This window comes from Panicum virgatum, chromosome 1K (assembly GCF_016808335.1).
Source record: "Panicum virgatum strain AP13 chromosome 1K, P.virgatum_v5, whole genome shotgun sequence".
NCBI classification, from domain to species: domain Eukaryota; kingdom Viridiplantae; phylum Streptophyta; class Magnoliopsida; order Poales; family Poaceae; genus Panicum; species Panicum virgatum.
In genome coordinates, this window is record NC_053136.1 from 9,492,224 (window position 1) to 9,517,991 (window position 25,768).

A 25,768-nucleotide genomic window follows, 5' to 3' on the forward strand; every position below is an offset into this window, starting at 1 on the left:
ACAAATCCAACCGCGAACGAGATGTCCGGGCGAGTGTGAACCAGGTACCTGAGGCTGCCCACCAGGCTGCGGTACTCGGTGGCGTCTACCAACGCCGTCGTTCCATCCTTTGACAGCTTCAGCCGCGCCTCCATCGGAGTATGACAGGGATTGCACCCTCCCATGTTCGCCTTCTCCAACAGTCTGCGCGCATACGCAGCCTGTCCGAGAGTGATAGCAGCCTTGGATTGCTTGACCTCGATGCCCAAGTAGTAGGACAGCAACCCAAGGTCGCTCATCCTAAATAGGCGCTGCATCTCCTTCTTGAAAGCCTCGACATCACCTTCCTTGGCTCCAGTGATGATCAGATCATCGACATAGACGCCGACAATCACCCATGATGGCCCCTTCCCACGGGTGTACATGCCGTGTTCACTCGCGCAACGCACAAAACCAAGTTCGTGCAGGCTTGCATCTAGCTTCTGGTTCCACGCTCTAGGAGCCTGACGGAGTCCATAGAGCGCCTTCTTCAGACGCAGCACCTTCTGCTCGTGCCCAGCCGCTGTGAAGCCAGGCGGCTGTTGCACGTAGACTTCCTCGGCGAGATCCCCGTTCAGGAACGCTGACTTAACATCCATGTGATGTACAAGCCAGTTCTCCTGAGCAGCCACGGCGAGCAGCATCCTTACTGACTCCATTCTAGCCACCGGTGCAAACACCTCATCAAAGTCGATGCCGGACTTCTGGACATACCCTTTTGCCACCAGGCGCGCTTTGTGCTTCACGACCGCGCCCTGCTCGTTGCGTTTGAGTTTGAACACCCACTTGAGCCCAATGGCGCGGTGACCGGGCGGCAGGTCGACGAGGCTCCAAGTGTTGTTCTGCTCAATGGACGTCAGCTCGTCGAGCATGACCTTGCGCCACTCCTCCTCCCCCCGCGCCTCGTCGAATGAGGTGGGTTCATCATCCACAGCGAGGAGCAGCCCGGCGTCGAGCTCCCTGCCTGCCTCGCCAGGGATTGGAACGTCCCCAAGGACGTTGTCCAGTGCTCGAAATCGCAGTGGCGCGTCGTCCTCATGATCTGCATCCAGCTCCAGGTCACCCGACGGTGGAGATACGAACTCCACGCCCGCCGGTGGTCCCGGCACTGGGGTGCTCGCCATTGTTGCCCCTCGAGACGGCGAGCTTGGAGGAGTGCCGAGAACTCCAGTCGGAGTAGACAACGCCGCCCCTGATGATGGTGGTGAGCCTCCGAGCGGTGGCGGCAGGCTTCCACTGCCCGGAATGAACATGGTCATGTACTCGACGGTGAACGGCTCCCCCGAGTTGTTGTTCGCCGTGGATGTCGGAGCATCATCCCAGTTCCAGGCCCTCCCTTCGTCAAACACCGCGTCACAGGAGATCAACACCCGTCCAGTGCTTGGATTCAGGAACCTGTACGCCTTTGATCCAGGCTCATATCCGATGAACACCATCGGCGTACTGCGATCCTCCAGCTTCTTCTGATGTCCCCCGGCAACCTTCACATGGGCAACGCAACCGAAAGTGCGAAAGAAATGCACAGCCGGTTTAGAACCATACCAGACCTCGTACGGAGTTTTTCCTTCCACGCTACGCGTCGGCGACCGATTCAGTACGAACACAGCGGTGCTCACCGCCTCACCCCAGAGCCATCCGGGCACCTGCATCCCCTTCATCATGCTGCGAGCCATCCCGAGCACAGTCTGGTTGCGCCTCTCCACCACGCCGTTTTGCTGCGGCATGTACGGCGCGGTGAGATGACGCTGGATCCCTTGATCGGCGCAGTACTCCATGAACGCCCGCGCCGTGAACTCTCCCCCGCGATCGGTACGCAGGGTGCCAAGCCTCTCGCCAGACTCGACCTCCAGGCGCGCTTGAAGCTGCTTGATCGCGCCCGCGGCCTGATCCTTGGACGCCAACAAGATCAGCCACATGAAACGGCTCCTGTCGTCCACGACGAGCAGGAACAGCCGCTTCCCGCCGGGCGTCTCTGGTGTGATCGGTCCGCACAGGTCCGCATGCACCAGTTCCAGGGACCGCGACGCGCGGAACTTGCTCGCCGTTGGGAACGGTTGTCTATGCTGCTTCCCGGCAAGGCAGCTCTCGCACACCTGCTCCACATGGTCGATGGCCGGCAGGCCATAGACCATATTCTTCTTGGACAGCAGCTGTAACCCACGGAAACCAAGGTGTCCATACCTTGTGTGCCACTTCCAGGCAATGTCGTCCCCGAACGTCGTGTGACAGACCGGCGTGATGATGTTGAGGTCGAGAGTGTACAGCCTGCTGTCCGAGCGCTGCACCTTTGCCAGGAGACGCCGGCGTTGATCCCAGACGCGCAGGACCCCCTCCTCGATCAGGATCTTGTAGTGGTCCTCATCCAGCTGGCCAAGGCTGATAATGTTGGCCGTGAGCTTGGGGATGAGGTACACTCCAGGCAGCCTCTGATGCTCGCCGGTCTTGCAGGTGAAGAGGATCGTGCCGCGCCCCTCGATGCCGACCACCGACCCGTCGCCGAACCTGACGGTGCCGTGTACGCTGGTGTCGAGGTCGGAGAAGGATGACCGCTCCCCGGTCATGTGGTTCGTGGCGCCCGTGTCGAGGATCCACCGCGTGAGCCCGTCGTGGTTCTTCTCACCGAGCTGGACAAAGAGTTTGTCCTCGCGGATGTGTACCTCCTTCGTACCTGCGGGCGTTGCAGCGGGAGACGCCAACGCCACGTGCGCCACCGGGTCGGCGAACACCCAGCGCGCGCGTGCCCCTCCTTCACCGACCGCGACGTGGACCTGTTCTTCCGAGTCGACGGTGATGGAGGTGATCCCCACCAGAAGCGCGCCCTCCTCTTCGACCTCGGCTGCATGGGCCTGTTCGTCACGTTTCTTCTTGCGGCACTCGCGGGCCCAGTGCCCCTTGTTGCCGTAGTAACGACATTCGTCGCTCGCGACGTTGCCACTGCGTTCGCGCCCGGCATCGCCACCAGGCTTCTTGGCGCCACCACCGCGCCCACCGCCACGGCCTCCACCACGGCCGCGCCCCCAGCTTCCACTGCGGCCTCCCCCAGACCCTCTTGAGCCAGAATTGCCGGAGTTCGACGGGCCCCCGGAGAGCTGCAGCTTCTTGGAAATGCGCGCGACCAGCTCCTCCTCCGTGAGGTTGAGCCGCGCGAGGTTGTTGCCGCCACCGCTGAGGTCGTGCCGCTCCTCCGCCGCCTTCAGGCGCACAACCAGCTCCTCCATGGACAGGGTCTCTAGATCGAGCAGGGTCTCGATCGACATGGCGATTTGGTGGTAGCGCGGAGGGAGCGCCTGCAGGAACCTGCGTACGACCGTTGGTTCGGTGTGGTCGTCCCCGAGCGTCCTCAGCCGTGCGGCGAGATTGTTGATCCGCACCGCAAACTCGTCCACGCTCTCGCCGTCCTTGAAGACGAGGCCGTCGAACTCCCTTCGCAGGGTCTGCGCCTTGGCCTTGCGGACGCGCTCGACGCCGAGGTTCGCCGTCTTGATGTCGTCCCAAGCCGCCTTGGCGCTCTCTTTGTTTGACATCGACACCACCATGTCGGCCGGCACCGACTTGCAGATAGCCTCCATGGCCATCATGTCTTCATGCTCCGGAATGTCGGCGAAGTTCACGGCTTCCCACAGACCGCGTGGGCGGAGCATCACCTTCATCATCGCCGACCACTCGGCGTAGTTGGTCTTGGTGAGCATCGGCCACCCCGCGTTGCCGATCTCCTTGACGACCTGCCGCTCGACGACGACTTGCTCCCGGCGCCTCTCCCGTCTATGCGGCGGCGACGGTGACTGCCGGCGCCCACTGGCCGGCGGTGTGCGCGAAGCCATGGGCACTCCCAGAACGCGGTAACCGCTCTGATGCCAATTGAAGATGAACACCGACGACCCCACGCCGCCGGCGATCACCGGATGCACACACGCGAACTAAACACACGCGAGCTCTATGGAATACAACGAAGAACACACGGTGTTTTTGGTGCCGCTAATGCGCAGCGTTTTTGACTCTATTGATCACAATATATACATACACGAGTGACTCTCGGCCACGACCCACGACGAGCGCCATGCGCGCCACTCCTTCCTACTTGATCGCGCCATCCCACGACCGAACGAGTGGAGCGCGAAGCTTCAGCTACGACTCAACGGAAAGAACAATGCCACACCGCGAACAAGGCGCGATTCAGGCGTACACGACGCATCCAAAGCGGATTCAGTTATTGACCAAAAGCTAACAAACGCTAACTAACATTCCCTCTGACAAAACGGGCTGAAACAAACTGAGTTTCCAACAAACAGCAATGCAAGCACGGTTGCAGCCGTGGCAGCCTGCAGGAGGCGGATCACAAGGCCAGCCCTGGTACCCTCCACCTCGGGCAGATCCGGCGGCGGCCCCGCTTCTGCTGCTGGCAGTGCTGCTGGCACTCCTTGTCCTTCCACCTCCATGGGCACCCACGGGTGGACAGCTGGGTTGCCGATCATGGTGTTGCAGGTTGCAGCTTCACTAGATCGGAGATGGTTTGACGAGAAGTGATTGGAGCTGGGAGCGAGAGGGCACCACTAATTAATGATCAAACAACAATTGGATTATATTTTTCCTGATAACTCATCAGTGTAGGCAGTAGCCATATGAAGCAACAGCAAGTCTATCACTTGATTGAGCAGGAAATGACATGCTAAAAGAATCAAGTACCCACCAGCTATCAAGATGCAAGCTCAAAGATCATGCACAGCCACACGCACCTGTTGTTGGAGTACTCGTAGAGGCGGACCCCTGCTGGAGAAGACGATATGAGCGCACCCTCGGCGTCGCTGATGACGGAGAGCTCGTAAGCCTTCTTGAGGAGCCCGGTGCGACGCTTGCAGAAGGTGACCTAAAGGGGAGGGGAGGGAAGGGAAGGGATCAGAGCACTCGGCGGAGAGATAAAGAGGAGCGAGGGAGACTGAGGAGGGAGTGGTGGTTGCAGCTGGTTGATATATGGAAGGAAAGATGGATCCGGGGAAGGCTTGTTGCGGGATCAGGTGCTGCCCTCCCAAACTCGGAACGACACCAACCAGCTCATTCTCTCTCTCTCTCTCTCTCTCTCTCTCTCTCTCTCTCTCTCTCTCTCTCTCTCTCTCTCTCTCTCTCAGCTGCCTTTACTTTACCTTCATGTCCTGAAAACAAATCTCTTGATTATATATATATATATATATATATATATATATATATATATATATATATATATATATTGCACTGCATATATAAATATGCATGCATGTAACTTGAGTGGCCAGCTGGGAGCGAGCGAGAGGGAGGAGCTAGTAGTGATGAGATGCGAACGGGAAGCCGGAAAGGGAAATGGGATGGGTTGCAGGCTTGCAGCACGGCAGCACCCTTTTAACCAGTTTAGGCACTTGTTGCCTTCGAAGTTATTTGAACAAATATTTTTAATTTTTGCGCAATGATTGCCCTGGGATTTTCTTCGGACGCACTGAAGATTCCACTTTTCGTGAACCTTACAACTTTCTGAACCATATACATGGTCGGACTAAAAATTCCTCTTCACAAATTTCTGTTGAAAAGACTGAAAGAATGGCAGAACATGTCCAAATTTCGTCCAAGATATTTATGAAAAACATTCAAAAGAAAATGAGTAAAAATCTGTGAAGAACCTTTGATTCAAAAGAAAAACAAACTGGCTTAAATTTTCAGTTTACCACAATGTAATCAAAGAAAAAGAATGCCTTCAGCCATGCAACCTCCCTAGGATGCCTCTTACTACTCTCTCGCTCTGGTGCGTCTGTACACTACCATTGAGCGCACACCTGTGCCCACGCTCGCGGTTCCCAGCCGCTGCTACTAGTAGCCTACTACGCTGCAGCTGTAGATCATAGAACCGCGTTTAGATGACATGAAATTGGTAGAATAATTATGCCGATCGAAAGGTTCAAAGAAAATATTTTGGACGAAAGTAAAAGAATTAGCTCAATCAGGATCACGATGATGAATGCTATATGTGCCTGCTTCAATAACAAATTGTCAACCTAATCTCACCTATATATATCACGGCGATGCCATTCTACGTACACCCTACATATAGAATATATAGAATATATATTATTATGCACCCACATTCTATTACTAGCAAAGTAATCGTTAAAATATTGAACTAAACTTACCAAATTACTAGACCATGTTCAGTAATAACTTGCCGGTTACTGAACTACTGAAAAATTATTCAGTAATTCTACTCAGTATAGCTATTGGTGTAGAATAATAAACTGCTGCACCTAAATGGTGGGATAGCACATAGGTATATATCATGTAGCTGTCATTCATGTGTAAAACGCTCGACCTTTTCGCAAAAGAAATAGCCAATCTAAAAAACCATATGGAGATGCAAGGAATATTATAGCTAATTAATATATTTGGTAGGAAAAACTGATCGAATTAATTCACTACAATTGGCTAGATTATATATTAGTACCAGAGACTTGACTATCATGCAAGATGTACATTATTTTAATGGGAGCTGCTACCGGACATCCGATTCGGGCGTGGGGTATCGGACGGTTCGACCAGTGATTTTTTTTGCCACAACACTGTTTGATATTGCATGCAACATGACCGGATCGAATGAAACACTTAGAGAGAGAGATTGGTGAGGCAGAGAGAGAAAGAACCAAATATGAAAAGATAAAGAAATTTAGGATTTTTTTGCAAATATTCGCCACCGTGGTGCCACGTGGCATGCCACGTCGGCTTCAGATGCACGTGTGGCGGATTTGGGATGCCTCGTGGAACACTTAATGTACTTTAGGGACCCAGATGAACGATTTGAGAGTTTGGGACCTAAGCGGAACTTCGCTACAAGTTCGGAGACCTGAGGTGCAATTTACTCCAATGAAAATGTAACACACGGATTAAACACTTGCAATATGTCTATGAAGCATATGCAATATTATAACATCTAGATCTACTTTTGCAACATTCATATGAAATACTTGTAATATTCTTCTGAAATATCTTAAACACGTGGATCATACGATTGCAACAATGCACCAAACCTGCATGTTGCCTTCCCTGGTCGCCGCCCGGAGCTCCTCGTCCCCTAGGTGCAGGGCCCTCGCACCGTTCACATGCCCACCAAAAACGACCCGGATTGCGTGTCCTCAGCTCGCTGAACGCCGGTGGGAATGGCTGCGGCCTCACCTCCGTGCCCCCACAACGACTGCGAGCGAGGAGCAGGAGCAGGAGGCTGCCGTGGCGCCGGCGCTAGGAGCCAGTCGGGCCGCGTGGGACGGTGGGAGAGACGATGTGGAGGCGCTCCTCAGGGCGCAAAGCGCGGGAGGCATGCGGAAGCCGTGGTGGGCGCGGCTTGAGTGCCAGGATGAGGAAGCGGAGGAAGTTGTCCGCCGTCGGCGACGGGGCGCGATGGGTATCACGAAAAAATTGCGACACGTGCGGTTGCTTTACAGTATGCTAGTATCACGAAAACTCAGGTCTCGTTCAACTTCCACACCAGATAACAAGAGTTGTAAACATGCAAGCGTTTCACTATTACTGCATGTATATGTATGAGGCTATGTGGTTCATTTCATTTATTGTGGGGCGTGTGAATGAGACCTGCATGGTGGCAACGTAGCTACTAGCACTAGCACCAGGAAAAAAAAATTTGGTGCAGCCGGGCTGCAAACGACGCATGTCTACAAATTTGGTGCAGCCGGGCTGCAAACTAGCACCACGCCACACTTCACTACTGGAGCGGAGAGAGAGAGAGAGAGAGAGAGAGAGAGAGAGAGAGAGATGAGAGAGAGAGAGAGAGAGAGAGAGAGGAGAGAGAGAGAGAGGAGAGAGAGAGAGAGAGAGAGAGAGAGAGAGAGAGAGAGAGAGAGAGAGAGAGAGAGAGAGAGAGAGAGAGAGAGAGAGCATGTGCGTGCGTCCAACAAATTGAAGAAATGTCCAAGTTCGCGTGTGGACTGCGGGGAGTAAATACCCCATCGGTCCTCCTGTGTGTATATATGGAATTTGCGAGTAAACACCACTGGAGTGGAGTACCACTTTTGACACTCTAATAATCAAGATCCAGCTGGTAGCAATCGTCCGATCCTCCCCGCCTTCAGAATAGTGGGATCATTATTGCTCACAATTTACGGAGGCCCATCTACCGTTTACTCTCACTAGTTTTTTTTAAAACCAAAATGCACACCCAATCCTGGAGCTTGTACTTGTCGTACTTCCTCCATTTTTATTTACTACAATATTGTATTATATTTATTTTAAAACTTAGCTAATTTTGATCAACTCTATAAAAAAATAGAGCAAAAAATAGAGCAACAATTATACTAACAAATATATGCACTATCAACATATTTTCCATGGTGAGTTCATTAGTTCAATGAAACAAATTTGATGTTGTAAATGTTATTATTTTTTCTATAAGTTTGGTCAAAGTTGGTTAAGTTTGACTTAAGACAAACCTAATGTGACACATAAGAAAAATAGAGGAAGTATACCATCTAGATCTCCAAATTTTCAAATCGCATTTTTAACCACTCGAACTTATATTGGCAGCATCACTGGTTCGGCTCAAACCCACTGCGCTAGCAACATTTTCTATAAAAAAAATCCTTACAACATCATAAATCACCAGTTGTAACATCCGAATAGACAAATCACAACACTCTGAAGGGGAAAACAAACTAATCCTAATAAGAACCTATTACCACATCAGAGAAATTATTGCAACACCAAGAATCAACTGCTGTAATATTACAAATCATTTGTTGCAACATTGGAAAAGATAAATCCCAAAATGCCTATTGCTTGAATTTTTGTAAAAAAAATGCCTATTGCAATATCCAAATCACATACTGCAACATTATAAATCACCAATTCCGATATGCCTGATCCTCAATTTTAACATCTCAAATTACCAGTTGTAACATAAGAAATTTTACACCGTAGCTACCTGGAGAGGAGAAAGGAGAGAGCAAACCGGGAGCGAGTGTTATCTACTTGCTCAGAACCCTCAGGCCGATGGCCTTGCCCTATTGCTTCCTGAATCCTGATGTGTCGAAAACCTTCACGCGCAGGCGCCAGGGTGGCTCTGATCTTTGCCTTCGTGGGCCAGCCCTATTGCTGTCAGCGAGGCAGCTCCTCTCCTTGGAGCCACCAAGCCCCTAGATTTGTGCGCCACCAAGGCATCTCATAGCCTTTGCCTTCTATACGGCCAGGGGAGCTCCTAATCTCCGTGAGCTGCTAATGTGGTTCGCGGGCAACTAGCGCCTGGCGTCGAGGATCGTTGGGCCGCCGGTGGGGTGCCCTTTGCCCAGGAAGAGCTAGCAAAGCGGAGAAGCAAGCAGTGAGACATGGACTCTGGAGAGAGGAGCAGAAAGAGCCCGTGGATTGAAAGCGACGCGGTGGCCGGGAAAATAACGTGGAGCAAGTCAATTACGCCACGCGTCCGTCCGGAGGAAGAGACTCCAAGCTCTCGATATTTACCACCGCATGCCAGTGGACGAAAAATCCACCACACACACACACACACAAGGAGAGGAGACCCCTCAGAACCTGCTTTCCCCCACTCCCGTACCAGAGGACAGAAGGCAAGCTGCTTTCCTTCCCCTAGGGTTTCGGGTTCCGGCGCCGCTACCGGCAGCTTGCCTCTCGTCGCTCCCGGCGGTGCCGCTCCGATGACCCCCTCGATTCGCCCCGACACCAGCTCCGGCAGCAGCTCCGCACTAAGCCACGTCGCGTCGCGCCGCAGTATCATCCTCTCCACCCCAGCGGACAGCCGCCATCCCCGACGAGACACCTCCGGTGCCCAAGGTAAACAAGAGCAGATTTTATTTTCCTCCGATCCCCTAGTGTGTCCAGTCTCGCAATTTGAACACTAGCAGTTTGAAGCCTCCTTCTTAGAGGTCGTAGTACTTATTAATCAAGTTCACAACTTCTCACATTAGCGAATTGATTTTGGCTACTATGGATTATGGTTGGCTACTACTACCTGCCTACTCTTTATGAGTAGCTGACAAATCTGTGCATGTTGATAGTAGCTCTCGTTTGATCTTTTGGCCAGCATATAGTTTGTTCCTCAGATGGTAGAGGCTGTTGGAGTAATGGGGTTGGCCCATTTATTCTAAAGCATTAAAAGAATTTAAAGCCCACTATTAATGCTAGGGAATCAATGTTTAATTCCGTACCGGGAATTGAGGAGGATCTCAACCGACTTAAAAGGTGGAATTCTTGTACACCACTTGTGAAGCCGGTAAGAGGAGGACGGTGAACCACACGCGCTCGCTCGCCTCGCCGGGCCGGGCCGTGGCCGTGGCCGTGGCCGAGGCGAGGCCGGCCGGCGGTGCGGTGCGGCGAGGCGCGATGTGATGGCTATTTTGCCGTTGACAGCAATTAATCGTGCGATTAAACGTGCAATTAAATCTGTAATTAATGGCCATAACCGCATCACCTAAATGACTCTGATGGTGTCCAGGTTCAACGATCCTGAGCACCTGAGTCACTATATAAGGAGTGCCATTCCCCTCATCCATCCTGCACCAGAGCACTGAGGCAACTCGGCTCCTCTCTTCTCCCTCTCCAGTTGCAACAACTGAGTTCCCCAACGCTAATTTCTGCGCGCACAGAATTAGCGTGAGCAGGCCTCCGAAACCTTGCTCGCCTTGAGATCCTGCACGGGATAGGCGGGCAATCAGGTTTTTGGGTAACGCTTTAGCGTGACTGCTCAAAAATACTAAGGTTTTGCCCGATTGTACGACTACTTCCTGGTGGACGAGCCGAACGACTACGTCGACTACATTCTGGTGGCCGAACGACTACGTCGACTACATCTTGGTGACCGTTCGTGGGACTGCACTGCGAACTTCTTCCTGCACCGATTTAGTTCGACTACTTCGACTGAGGCCAACCGAGTAGATGTCTACTCCAGTTGGTAACAGCGCAGCCAATGCCTCCGGCAACGGCCCCGCTTTAGGGTACTCCCTGAAACTTTGGTTATTTATATTGTTTATGCTTATATGTGTGATAAGTATAAACATGTTCACATGTTTTATTTTACTCCTTAAAGTCATAGAAATATTGCTAGTTTATACATCTAATTTTGGAATTAAAATATACCGAAAATTGCCTAGATTTCTAACATTCCAAAAACCTGATTATGTTAATAGGCTTTCGGTATCTAGCTTTGCTGCATCAATCAAACCATCACCTTTTGATGGTTCAAATTACAAACGTTGGCAAGAGCGGCTTATACTGTGGTTAACACTATCGAGAGTGATCCATGTGAAAGAGGGTAAGCCTGAACAATTCTCTCCAGAGGAAGGGAGTGCGTTCGATGAGGCTGATATCCTCTTTCGAGGCTTGATCATTAGTGTTCTCGGTGATAACCTGGTGGATTCTTATATCCGGATGCCAACTGGCAAAGCTTTGTGGGATGCTCTTGAGGCTCAATATGGAGTATCTGACGCCGGGAGTGAGTTGTATATCATGGAGCAGTTCTTTGAGTACAGGATGGTCGAAGACCGTTCTGTAGTGGAACAGGCTCATGAAATACATACTCTGGCAAAAGATCTCAAAAATTGCAGCAAAGAGTCCTCATGTGTGTTACCCAATAAGTTTGTGGCTGGAGGTATAATCTCTAAGCTGCCACCTTCTTGGAGGGACTTTGCTACTTCTCTAAAACATAAGAGACAGGAGTTCACAATAGATGGACTCATAGGGACTCTTGATGTTGAGGAGAAGGCGAGAGCAAAGGACATACGTGGGAAAGGAGTTGTTGGTGCTTCAAGTGCCAATCTTGTTCAGAAGAACAACTCCCATAAGAACAAGAAAAAGCCACCGCAGAACCAACCAAAGACTAAGAAGACAACCACTTTTAAGAAGAAGAAGAAGACGGGAGCTTGCTATGTGTGTGCCAGTACGGATCACTTTGCTGCAAAGTGTCCGAACCGCAAAGGCAACGACTCCGCCAACATGGTTATTAGCGAGCCTGGAGGAACTTCGGGGTACGGTAATTTATTACCTACTGTTCTTTCAGTCTTTGGTTCACCCGAGTGGTGGGTTGACACTGGTGCTAATATTCATGTTTGTGCTGATGCTTCTTTGTTCTCTTCTTACCAGACCGGCGGGACTTCCTCCTTGCTGATGGGGAACGGATCACATGCGCGTGTTCTTGGTGTTGGTACGGTAAATCTGAAGTTTACTTCGGGGAAGACCGTGCAGCTGAAGAACGTGCAGCATGTCCCCACCATCAAGAAAAATTTAGTCAGCGGCTCTCTACTGTGTAGAGATGGTTTCAAATTAGTCTTTGAGTCCAATAAATGTATCTTGTCTAAGTTTGGTACTTTTGTTGGAAAAGGTTATGAAAGCGGAGGTTTGTTCCGTCTTTCTTTGTCAGATGTTTGTAATAAAATTGCATACAATGTTATTAACGTTGATGAAACAAATGTTTGGCATTCGAGGCTTTGTCACGTTAATTTTGGTTGTATGATGCGCTTAGCTAATTTGAGCTTAATTCCAAAGTTCACTTTTGTCAAAAATTCTAAGTGTCATGTATGTGTTGAATCAAAACAAACTCGTAAGCCTCATAAGTCCGCGGAGGCAAGGAGCTTGGCACCCTTAGAATTAATTCATTCCGATTTGTGCGAAATGAATGGAGTATTGACAAAAGGTGGTAAAAAATATTTCATGACTTTGATTGATGATAGTACTAGATTTTGTTACATCTATTTGTTGAAGTCAAAAGATGAAGCTTTACACTACTTTAAAATCTATAAAGCTGAAGTAGAAAACCAACTTGAGAGAAAGATCAAAAGAGTTAGGTCAGATCGTGGTGGCGAGTATTTCTCAAATTTATTTACTTTATTCTGCGAGGAACATGGTATTATTCATGAGAGGACGCCTCCCTATTCACCTCAGTCAAATGGGGTTGCCGAAAGAAAGAACCGCACTCTAACGGATTTGGTTAACGCCATGTTAGATACAGCGGGACTTTCCAAGGAATGGTGGGGTGAGGCTATATTGACTGCATGTCATGTCCTAAACCGTGTTCCTACAAAGAATAAAGAGATAACTCCTTTCGAGGAATGGGAGAAGAAAAGGCCAACACTGTCATACTTACGTACATGGGGTTGTTTGGCAAAAGTGAGTGTGCCAATAACCAAGAAACGTAAGTTTGGACCTAAAACTGTGGATTGTATCTTTCTAGGTTATGCTATTCACAACGTTGGATATAGATTTTTAATAGTGAAATCTGGAGTACCTGACATGCATGTTGGTACTATAATGGAGTCCAGAGATGCTACATTTTTTGAAAACATTTTTCCCATGAGAGATGAAACAAGTTCATTTAGGCAAGAGTTCATCAAGGATGATGGCTCTGGTGAGCCGATAGAACACAATGAACATACACTTGTAGAAAATCCTGAGGAGGATAACAATGATGCTCCGAGAAAGAGCAAGAGACAAAGGACTGTAAAGTCGTTTGGTGATGATTTCATTGTATACCTCATAGATGATACACCCAGAACCATTGAAGAGGCATATTCATCTCCTGATGCTGACTATTGGAAGGAAGCAGTAAGGAGTGAGATGGATTCTATTATGTCTAATGGAACCTGGGAGGTCGTTGAACGTCCTTATGGATGTAAACCGGTTGGATGCAAGTGGGTGTTTAAGAAAAAGCTTAGGCCAGATGGTACTATTGAAAAGTACAAGGCTAGGCTTGTGGCCAAGGGTTATACACAAAAAGAAGGAGAAGATTTCTTTGACACTTATTCACCAGTTGCCCGATTGACCACAATTCGAGTGTTACTTTCCTTGGCAGCCTCTTATGGTCTTCTCGTTCATCAGATGGACGTTAAGACGGCTTTCCTCAATGGAGAGTTAGAAGAGGAGATCTATATGGATCAGCCGGATGGGTTTGTATCAAAGGGTCAAGAAGGAATGGTTTGTAAGTTGTTAAAATCTTTATATGGTCTCAAGCAAGCGCCTAAGCAGTGGCATGAAAAGTTTGATAGAACTTTGACCTCTGCCGGCTTTGTTGTGAACGAAGCTGACAGATGTGTGTACTATCGCTATGGTGGGGCTGAAGGAGTGATTTTGTGCTTGTATGTGGATGACATACTGATCTTTGGCACTAGGCTTAATGTGATTAAGGAAGTCAAAGAGTTTTTATCTCAAAATTTTGAGATGAAGGATCTGGGAGAAGCTGATGTTATCCTTAATATAAAGCTGGTAAAAGAGATCAATGGTGGGGTGATTCTTACACAGTCTCACTATGTGGAGAATGTGTTAAGTCGCTTTGGTTATAGCGACTATAAACCTGTCTCAACACCATATGATGCCAGTTTAATTCTTAGTAAGAACAAAAGGATAATGCGAGATCAGCTGAGATATTCTCAGATCATTGGTTCATTAATGTATTTAGCGAGCGCTACAAGACCTGACATCTCGTTTGCTGTAAGCAAACTGAGCCGGTTTGTTTCAAACCCGGGAGATGATCATTGGAAGGGTCTTGAAAGAGTAATGCGCTATCTGAAGGGGACAATGAACTATGGAATTCACTACACCGGGTACCCAAGGGTACTAGAAGGGTATAGTGATTCAAATTGGATTTCTGATGCTGATGAGATAAAGGCCACAAGTGGATATGTGTTTACACTTGGTGGTGGAGCTGTTTCCTGGAAGTCTTGCAAGCAGACCATCTTAACGAGGTCAACTATGGAAGCAGAACTCACAGCATTAGATACCGCCACTGTTGAGGCTGAGTGGCTTCGTGAGCTCCTTATGGACTTGCCGATAGTTGAAAAACCGTTACCGGCAATCCTAATGAACTGTGACAATCAAACGGTAATTGTCAAGGTGAATAGTTCAAAGGATAACATGAAGTCATCTAGACATGTGAAAAGGCGGTTGAAATCTGTCAGAAAATTGAGAAACTCCGGAGTTATAGCCCTGGACTATGTTCAGACGGCTAAAAATCTGGCAGATCAGTTTACAAAGGGTCTTTCACGAAATGTGATAGACAATGCATCTATGGAATTGGGCTTGAGACCCACGTGAGTCATTCTATAGTGGAAACCTGTCCTATGTGATCGGAGATCCCGTGAATTAGGATGGTGAAACAAACTAAAGTCTGACTGTGAGAAGAGAACCTTTGTGAAAAGGGCTCATTCCGTGTATAAGGTGCATTTCTCTTCTAATCTGTATGGCAGGTTGGTCTATACCTTAATGTGTGCCAGGTGGTTTCTTTTAAACAAATGAGTTGTTTTCTTGAAACAAAGATGTTGTCCTACAGAACATCTGAAAGGAACACACCTATATGAGTTTGACCACTGGTCATGGTCTATGAGAATTGGGTATTCTCTAGAAACTCATGAAGGGCCTGGAGTATGACTTATAAGCTCCAAACCGCGGGGATGCTTTTGCAGCCTAGTACCAGTGTAGGGCTCTGGTCAAACTTGTTTGCACAAAACTGGCAATTCAAGGCATAGTCCATTGCACAGTTGTGAATAAGTGTAGCCTTTGTCCTAGATGGAAGTTCAACTTAACAGTCTCTGTCGAATACTGGTATATCAATGAGAGAATGAGGGTATTTCTAGTGTGGCTTGAATTTCTTGGTGGGGATTGTTGGAGTAATGGGCTTGGCCCATTTATTCTAAAGCATTAAAAGAATTTAAAGCCCACTATTAATGCTAGGGAATCAATGTTTAATTCCGTACCGGGAATTGAGGAGGATCTCAACCGACTTAAAAGGTGGACTTCTTGTACACCACTTGTGAAGCCGGTAAGAGGAGGACGGTGAACCACGCGCTCGCTCGCCTCGCCGGGCCGGGCCGGGCCGTGGCCGAGGCCGAGGCCGAGGCCGAGGCCGTGGCCGTGGCCGTGGCCGAGGCCGAGGCCGAGGCGAGGCACGGCGCGGCGCGGCGGGGCCGGACGTGCGGCGCGGCGCGGCGCGGCGCGGCGCGGCGCGGTGCGATGTGATGGCTATTTTGCCGTTGACAGCAATTAATCGTGCGATTAAACGTACAATTAAATCTATAATTAATGGCCATAACCGCATCACCTAAATGACTCTGATGGTGTCCAGGTTCAACGATCCTGATCACCTGAGTCACTATATAAGGAGTGTCATTCCCCTCATCCATCCTGCACCAGAGCACTGAGGCAACTCGGCTCCTCTCTTCTCCCTCTCCAGTTGCAACAACTGAGTTCCCCAACGCTAATTTCTGCGCGCACAGAATTAGCGTGAGCAGGCCTCCGAAACCTTGCTCGCCTTGAGATCCTGCACGGGATAGGCGGGCATAGAATTAGCGTGAGCAGGCCTCCGAAACCTTGCTCGCCTTGAGATCCTGCACGGGATAGACGGGCAATCAGGTTTTTGGGTAACGCTTTAGCGTGACTGCTCAAAAATACTAAGGCTTTGCCCGATTGTACGACTACTTCCTGGTGGACGAGCCGAACGACTACGTCGACTACATTCTGGTGGCCGAACGACTACGTCGACTACATCTTGGTGACCGTTCGTGGGACTGCACTGCGAACTTCTTCCTGCACCGATTTAGTTCGACTACTTCGACTGAGGCCAACCGAGTAGATGTCTACTCCAGTTGGTAACAGCGCAGCCAATGCCTCCGGCAACGGCCCCGCTTTAGGGTACTCCCTGAAACTTTGGTTATTTATATTGTTTATGCTTATATGTGTGATAAGTATAAACATGTTCACATGTTTTATTTTACTCCTTAAAGTCATAGAAATATTGCTAGTTTATACATCTAATTTTGGAATTAAAATATACCGAAAATTGCCTAGATTTCTAACAGAGGCAGCCCCTTTTTTGCTGGTCGATCTGGACTGTTTGCACCTCCGTAGGTGATATTAAAAAGAGGCCGGGCGCCTAATTAAAACTGTAAAGACTGGTAGCCATAGCATGTACCTTCTCTTTCAGCTGTTAATTTGTTGATCAATGCATCATTCGAGTGATGCTCTACGTGTTAATAATTTGCAGTTACGTCTATGGATTCGATTAGGATCTTGGCCGTACCCAATTGACGAGGAAGCTAGCAAAATCAATGTCACGATTTATCTGTAAGCTTTTCTTATCTTCGTTTGTGGCACAGTAACAGGGTTTAGCTTGTTTGTAGTTTCTAACAGGGTTTCTTATTTTATAATGCAGGTTGGCTTGGGCATCCGCTGGACTTGAGTGCCTCTTGGCAACGTTCTTCTTGTTAGTCCTGTGGGTAGAGAGGCCAGTGCCCCACAGGCACCTTCGGGTTTGTGCTATATTACTTTACGCTGAATGGGTACGTCTACGTCAAGCTTTTTCTTCCTATACACCTTAAGTATCTCGGCACGATTTGTCAATATGACTTCCCTCTTTTTTATTTTTGAATTTCCAGCTGATTGCTCTTCAAACTGTGGGCACTGGTTCTGCTTCTATTCTGGTCACCATAATTGCAGTGAAGAACAACATCCATGTGCTTCAATACAAAGAGACATTGCAGTATGCAATACTGGTTCTGATAGCAGGTGTGTCTGCTATAGTTTCTTCTTTCGTTAATGTTATTGTTGCAAAAAATTTGCGCCATCCACCCCCACCCCCCGCCAACAACCAGCAGTGATCACCATTTCGTCCATCCTATCTAATGAGGAAGAGAGAGACAACTAGAAGAAGGGCTGTTAAAAATTGGAACAATCGTGGAAGTTTTTAGCAAAGTGGGGTAGAACTTCAGGAATAGAATCAAGAGATTGTCCTTTTGGTTGTTAATTTATATTTTTGTTCCCTGTTTTTTGTTGCTGTCAGTTTCAAATTGTTGTGGCTGGTAGGGACAACTTAAATGCTGCAGGGTTCTCTCTCTCTCTCCTGTTGTAAGCTTTCGGAACTCTAATGGCTGAGACCGGATTTATTTCCTTAATATAAAAAATTGAGGTCACGATAAGTCGGTAACAAAAAATACCACGACGAGTCACAGATATATCCTCGCGGCAGATCGCTGGCCAAGTTGTAGCCTATTGGTCAGAAAACCTGAAGAACACAATGAGGACGATCCACTGCTAGAAAAATCGCCATTTGTACCGGTTGGGAACCTTGGCCTGCACACGCCCATCGTCACAAGTCACGCGATTTTTCACGCGTAAATGCGCGTACGCAGTTGCGAGGATTCGAACACATAACCTCCAGCCTCGCGTGTTACTTCCCTACCATCTCACCTACATATCACATATGACTAGAGGGGAGATGCATTCCTTTTGAAGTAACCCGTGGAGGATCATTTAGTACCAGGCCAAGACACCGGCCGGTACTAAATGTCGCATTTTAGTACCGGCCGGTGCTTTGGCCCGGTACTAAAATACGACATTTAGTACCGGCCGGTGTCCTGGCCCGGTATTAAAATGGCTCCGGGAGCTTTCAAATTTGAGTCCGGTACTAAAGTTGCCCCTTGCCAACATTTGTATCGGACTAAATCATGTCTGGTACTAACTGCCATGGACAAATGAGACTTTTTCTAGTAGTGATCACAGTCACAGGGCAGCTAATACGGGGTGGGCATGGGCTTCAGCGCTTCACTTCACCCACTCTGGGCCGGCCGGCGTACATGCTCTTCATCCTCCTCTTTCACACCTTGCTTGGGCGAGCTTCTCCGTGCGTCTTCCCATCAAGCAACAAGCTTCAGGAAGCAGCTTTAGTTTGGCAGACTTGTTCTCGCATTGATTCTTCAGAGCTTGATGATCTAGAGGTCCATGACAGAACGAAACCTGCACGAAGCTTTTTATATACCCGACCTGACCGGACTCGATGGATGATCAAGTCTAGTTTGTGCAAACAGAAATAGCAACACTAAACTGTTTACGACAGAGAACTAAAGAGACAACCTCAACTCGTAATGCAGGCAAAGGGCGGATCTAGGCGTGGGCCACCAGGTGAGCTAAGGCCCACCCTAAGATCTGGGCATCTAGCCCAAAGAACATTATCATCTGTATTTTCATATCAGGCAATCAGCCGGCACATCATCCCAGGATTAACCTTACCGACCGGTCCGGCCAAACGGGCGCGGTCCAGTACCGGTATACCGGTCCAAACCGGTTGAATTCAAATTTGAATTCAAAAGCCGCAGTGCAACCGGTTCGGAACGGTTTACCGGCCGGTTTGGCCAGTTTACCGGTCGGTTTGACTGGTAACCGGCCAAATTCAATTTTTTTTTGTTTAAATTCAAATATCCGCAAAGTATACTAAATAAATGTTTGTATAATATATTTTAGTCTAAATAGACCCTCCAACCCTCTTTTGTACTACTTTTACATTGTATTTGTATATTTTTGTATGCACATTTTTTTATTTAACTTCAAATCCCTACAAACTATACTAAATGAATGAATTTTTTAGAAAATTTGGCACCATTAGATTCGTCGCACCTTGAAGTATTTTTAGAAATTTTTAGAAATGTTTTCATTTTTTTGAATTCAAATTTAAATTTTGAATTTGACCCAAACCGAAACCGGACCGAACCAGTAACCGATCAAACCAGACCGATTCCCACCGGTATGAACCCTGCCTCATCCACGACCACCACCGCGACTATATGTCACGTGCACGACATTGTCGCCTGACGACGGATCGGCGAGATGATTTCAGCCCAGGAGGCATGATTTCGGCCCAAGAGAGTGGAAAGTTGTTGGCCCATGAGAAGCAGGCATACGAGGAGCGGGCTGAATACATTTGTGTTGCATGCTAGGCATTGTTTTGGCTAACGGTTGGGCCCAGCAGTCCACAACGTTGAGCATTGGCAGCCTCTAAAAGCCGCTCTGCCCTCCAATTTTTTCTTTCTATTTTCTGTTTCTATTTTATTCTTTCCTTTTCCATATCATTTCCTTCTTTTTTCCCAGACAATTCTTCTCTAGAAATAAGGATGTAGTGCAGCTCATTCTTTTATATTCATTAATTTTTTGTTTTAGTTTTTAATCTTTTTAGTTTCTTTTCTTTATTCTTTCTATTTTTTCCTTCATTTTTCATTTCCTTTTTCTTATTTTTTGTTCTAAGTCCATATATGCTAATTTATTCAATATATATAAGTAATCTTGCATATTCTTTTTTTTCACATTTAAGAGCGATTCATACTCAATGTATACTAATCTATCTGTATTGTAGATTCATAAATTAGTGTATGCAATAATTTGTTTTCTTTTGTGAGCTAATTTGTTTTCATGTAAAATTATTTATCTGTGTACAACTAATTTGTTCACAATGCTAAATTATTGGTTCATTTTATAGATTAAATTGTTCTGTGATATTGACCCATTTGTTCACTATATTGATTTTCATTACTTTTCCTTTATAATCAAATGTTCACGATGTGTAACTTTTTGTTCGTCGTATATTATTATTTGTTCATTATGTTTAATTTTTTGTTCAGAGAAAATAATTATTTGTTCGTGTTCATAAAATATTTGTTCCCAGAATCTAAAAGTAATTATATAGTATTGAAAAAAAAACTTTTTGATAAATACCGTGCAAATATAGGCAAGTGTGATCTTGTTTTGAAGATTTTGTCTCAAGAAAGATAATGGTGTATTTCAAATTTAATTTGGATGCACAGTTTAATAGTTATAGATTTTATTAGTTTCAAATTTGCATGCACCTAGTGACGTCAAAATTTTTGTCTACTTGCATGCACCGATTAACTCCTATTTGCTGTCAACAAGCATAGCAACGTAAAACGTAAATGGGCCGGCCCAAACTTAATGTCCCGCAACCCATGCGCTTCGAGTGATGTTCGCGGAACCATCACTAGAAGTGATGGGATAGTCGCGCCCCACGACCACTGCTTCGAGAAAAAATGTTTATATTGGATCACCCTAACACATCCGATTTGCCACTGAACGTAGGAAAAATCACCTCTATTTCTATCCCTACGGCCAGAAAAATAAGGTAAGGGATCATGGCCCTATGGTCTCTTTACTATCCAACTTGGCATATATTTATTTTTAGATCGAAATTGTACAACATAAGAGCAACTCCAATAGCCTTTGTAAAGCAATGTGTATCGGTAAATTTGGGAGAGAAAAAAAAAATAAAGAAATGGCAATCCAACAGGCTCTCCATCGACGTCGCCTAGCTACCACGCTCGCCATCCCTTCACACTTGCTCGACAAAAATGGCTAGGCACTCCGCTCGCCATCTCGCAGATCCCATGCCTCTCCCGTCCTCCCGCGCTCGATTTCCCACTTTTCCTGCGCTTGGGCGCCGCTCCCGCCGTGCCGCGCCCTCGCGCTCCCACCCTCCCATTGTCGCGTGCCCACACCACCCATGTCGTCACGCCGTCTGGCACCGCTCCAGCTCTCCTGACCTTCCACCGTCACTCGCACACTTCTGACCTTGCGCCGTCGCACCCTCGCCGCTCCATCCCTCGTGTCGTCGCAACCTCCCACCGTCCCGCCTTCCCATTGTCATGCCCTCACGGCCTCGCGCCGTCGTTGTTTGCTTCCGCAGGAGTCGAGCAGCTCGAGGTTGGCATGGAAGCCGTAGATGTTCCGGTTGGGGGCGCTCAGAGCGGGGCGCTGGCGAGCCGCTCTGGCGGTGTGGACAAGGTCTCTTGCATGGCGTACCGGGTCTTGAGGTTGGACTCGCCATCAATGTTGTGCGTCTGCACGTACGCCACGACGGTGGGCTGGCGGACCCAGATTTTTCCTACAGCCTGGGCCACTCGGGCACGTCGCGTCACTCATCCGATGCCTGTTACATTGCGTAGGCTGCTTGAGCTGAAGATTAATCGAAATCGCGTACTGTTGAGTGCTGTCCTGTGCACGTCCATAGTGACGCTCGCCAGCAGGAGCCCGGGCCAGCGCCGAGGCTCGCCGGGCCTTGGGTCCGCCATCGTGGGCTTGCTAGTGGCGAGGAGGACCATGTCCACTGGGAGCGACTCGTCAGAAACGACCCCCGGCCGACGACGTCGCTGACACGGATGTGCTTGCACTTGTTCGGGAGGAACTGGGCGCCCCGGTGGCGTCCGGAGAGAGGGCGGTGGTGAGGCAGCCGTGGCGCGGTCGGAGCGGTGGCACTGCCAATCCTCAAAGAGGTTCCGCGGCAAGAAGGTGAGAGGCGAGTACTTTGCGATGTGCACGGTGTTGCCCATGAAGTCGAGGCAGTCGTCACGTGCACCACCCGTGCGTCCTCGTCGCCCAACTCCTACGACGCTGACATGTGCCACGACGACCCGTGGTCCTCGGCCATGGCGGTGGGAGGGGGGCGGGGGGGCGTTGGGGAGGCAGCGGCCGACCAGCGCGGAGTCAGATGACACGGCGCCCGAAACCACAGGCTCCGGTGTTCCTAGGCATCGCGCTCCCGGCCCGCACGCGAAGGTTGGGTTTTTGGAGCGGCGCTGGCTGTGTTCGGGCTGCGAGAACAGGGACGGGAGGGGAGGGGAGGGGAGGGGAAGGTGAGCTCACGAGAGAGGTGCGCAGTTGGTTTAGTCCAGTTAGTTTTAGCTAGTTTGTTGGTTTACTCCCTAGTTTAGGAAGCTTTTTATTTTTTAGCAGCACTTCAAATCTCTATTTTTAGCTAGGGATATACCTAGCTTTTTGAGATGCTCTTAGAGCTCGGCTTTTAAATTGTTTAGGCTAAATTTTAAAACCTCTTTACACCCCTAGGTACCAGGCAGCTCGACATGTGCCACGCACCAATGAAGGAACATCGCGCATTCTCATGGTAAAATCCACCTCAGCTTTTCCTTGAGGGCAAATTCACCACAGCTTACTTTATCCTATGTGGGCACTCAATGGATTTGGCTGACCATACAACACTTAATTTTGCTGGCCATGTTTCTGTGACGGAACCGTCAAATTAAAACACTAAATTAAGCTTAATGGCCCTCATTTGAACACATCAGGCGCATTACTTTAATGATTTAATTTGACAATTCTTTCCCAACCCACATTCTGATCGAAACAATACCGGTAGTCCCACGCGAAGGTGGATGCAGATGGTACAACATGACAATACTTGGCAAATACTAACACAGTACATAGTGCGAAACATTAAGTTTTACAAACCGAGTTCAAATACAAAGATAATTTACATGCCATTTTATAAAAGTTAGATAAATATATAATCCGACAGCTACGATGAGAGATTACACACTTTGCCTAAAGATGTGTAATCAGGAGTCCGTCTAAACATCTGGGCCGGCAACCTCCCAACCTTTCGCGTTAAGACGGATGAACTTGGCGCTGCAAGGGCAGAAATCTACATCTGGTGACCTGAAATAAGTGTGGCAACAAACCCTGAGCAACTAATACTCGGCAAGACTTATTCGACTATGAGTATACTTAGCCATGTATCTGGACATGTAGAGCTTTCTAACTGGTGGTTTGTTTTGCAGAAAAGCAACTAACGAGGATACTTACTTTCAGTATTTTAGCTCTAGATTCTATCTTGATTGTCACTTCACTACATTAGCAGAACTTCTAGAGCAAACATGGTAGAACATTAAAGTACAATTCAATGAAACTAATATCATATAACATCTATTATTTCATCTCATTAATACGATGTGATGCAGTGATCAAGATGCTCATATCCTAGAGCGACTGACGGCGAATCGATTCGATTTAACCTTGCAAGGTGGACCTAACCAACACGGCACGCATGTATCCTGTCGGACCACACACACCAACCATTCCCCTCCCCGCCTCGAACTACAGGACCACCCCACCATCATATAGTCAGTCGAGCCCTACGAGAGACCATCAAAAGTAAATACATGCATCCCCAATTTTCCGAGATCACTCGACTACCCTAAGGGGTAGGTTGGAGCCCTGTACTTTTGAAACAAGGCAGTACTAGGCTTACCAGTTTCGACTACCTCCTACTTCCGGCATGCGGTTAGTGCAATTCAAACTCGATCAGCTGGGCCAACAATGGTACGGTCCTCAATCGACACAGACGGAGCTAAGACACCCAGAAACCTTATTCTGCTACCATACCTACATCTCATCATCATTCCCCCATCCGGTCTCAAATTTCCATTCATTCCATCATGAATATCATAACTCATATAATGAACATAACGACTTCCTTTATCTCACGAGTAACTGAGAATTACTCGACTTCTACAATATCCTGTATCTCGCGAGTGACAGGAAATCACTCAGTTTCTACCAAGTCCTATTAAGCATGACAGTACTAACGACCTACGCATACTAGTATAAGGCTCAAGGGAACCTAAGGATAATGCAACTAAGATTTCAAACAATTCCTGAAACGTAATGAACACGTAATAGATATATAATGTTTCATAATTTATATTAATAGGTCATGCATCGGGGCGTGCCTTCGGGCTGTTGCACTGCGCTAGAGTCAGTCGGGCCTTGGTCCGGGTTCACGCGAATCTCCTGCTAGGCTCTCTTTGTTTGCTCCTGCGGCTCCGCGATCGCCTCGTACACGACTTACTCGGCTACGGGCTCTATATGCATGCATACAAAATAATGAGAATGAAGGCATGATTTACAATGCATAAAGCAACCGTTGACCGAGTATGTATATATACAAAAATAAACTAACAATTTAGAACATAAATTAATTCAAGACAGAACCTAACCTGCAAGGAAATTATTAACATGTTCTTATAATTGTTATAGAATTATATATGTAAAGGTGTTCTCTATTCTTTGTAAAATGCACTAATTTACATATATTTTATAATGACATACTAAACTATATTTTCTAGACACCAGAATTTTACAATGAATTGCTCATGCATAAAGTAAGCTATTACTTAAATTTCATAATTTTTGGACTAACAGATCTATAGAAATTAATTACACAAGCTTAAACATAGTTTAAATTCTAGCAGTGGTAAAAAGGACTTTTCACAAGCATGCACATTTTTTCTTTATAGATATTGATCTAACAATTCTAACAAAACTAGTTTCACATTTTTAGCATTTTTGTTTAATTTGTTATGATTTTTACAAGTTTCGGCCATCCTCGAGGATGCTCGGCAAAGGGGGAAGCACCGCCCTCGACGGCCGACGCGTGGCGACGACCCGCCGAACTCGGTCTTGGTATGGGTGACGGCGCGACGGCGCTCTCCCATTGACTGCGACAATCCCCTGGCTCGCACGGACACCGAGAATGGCCGACACGTGGCCACGACACAGCATGCCGGCGGAGCGTCGCGCGTATGGGCTCCAGACGGGAGCAGGTGAGGAGTTTGGGAGATTTTTGACTTGTTTTTTACTCAATTTGAACATTCTAATCTTGTTTAGCATATGTTCAAATCGTCTAATTAAGTAGCTGTTACAGTTTCTAGGCCGGAAAACAAAACCAGCAGCCCAGGCTCCACGAGCAAGATATAATATAGACTGGTTATGGTTATATATATGAATATAATATGCAACCGAACTGGAAAAGGAGCTAGTGTGCATGCATTCCATTAATTTCTTATTCCATCGGACATCCTTCTTCGCGTCGCGCCAAAGGACAATAGACGCATAGGTGCCTCTGATTTTTTTCCACTATAACTCATAGTTTATTTTTTGGGGCAACTAAGTTGGCACTCATCCTTAGTATGGTAGCAAGAAAAGGTGTTCCAACAGCACCAGCATCGATGTTTTACTAAGCACTCATTGCTTATAGGCACAGATTTGTAGCATGTTCCTGACGGATAGTTGAATTTCATCTCCTCACCACCTACATCATCCATGCGCTGGCCTGTTTATCGAAGAGAAGATGTAAGTTTAATCTATCAGAATATAGGCACGCAAG

The 25,768-nt window shown here is 47.7% G+C and overlaps 1 long non-coding RNA gene across 1 annotated transcript; it reads left to right on the forward strand.

Moving 5' to 3' along the window:
- Window positions 1-9,553: 9,553 nt before the first annotated feature.
- On the forward strand, window positions 9,554-17,761 carry LOC120651220. The gene is made up of 4 exons (XR_005665993.1): window positions 9,554-9,822; window positions 17,015-17,094; window positions 17,183-17,309; window positions 17,406-17,761. It is a non-coding gene; the product is annotated as an uncharacterized LOC120651220 (long non-coding RNA).
- Window positions 17,762-25,768: the final 8,007 nt, after the last annotated feature.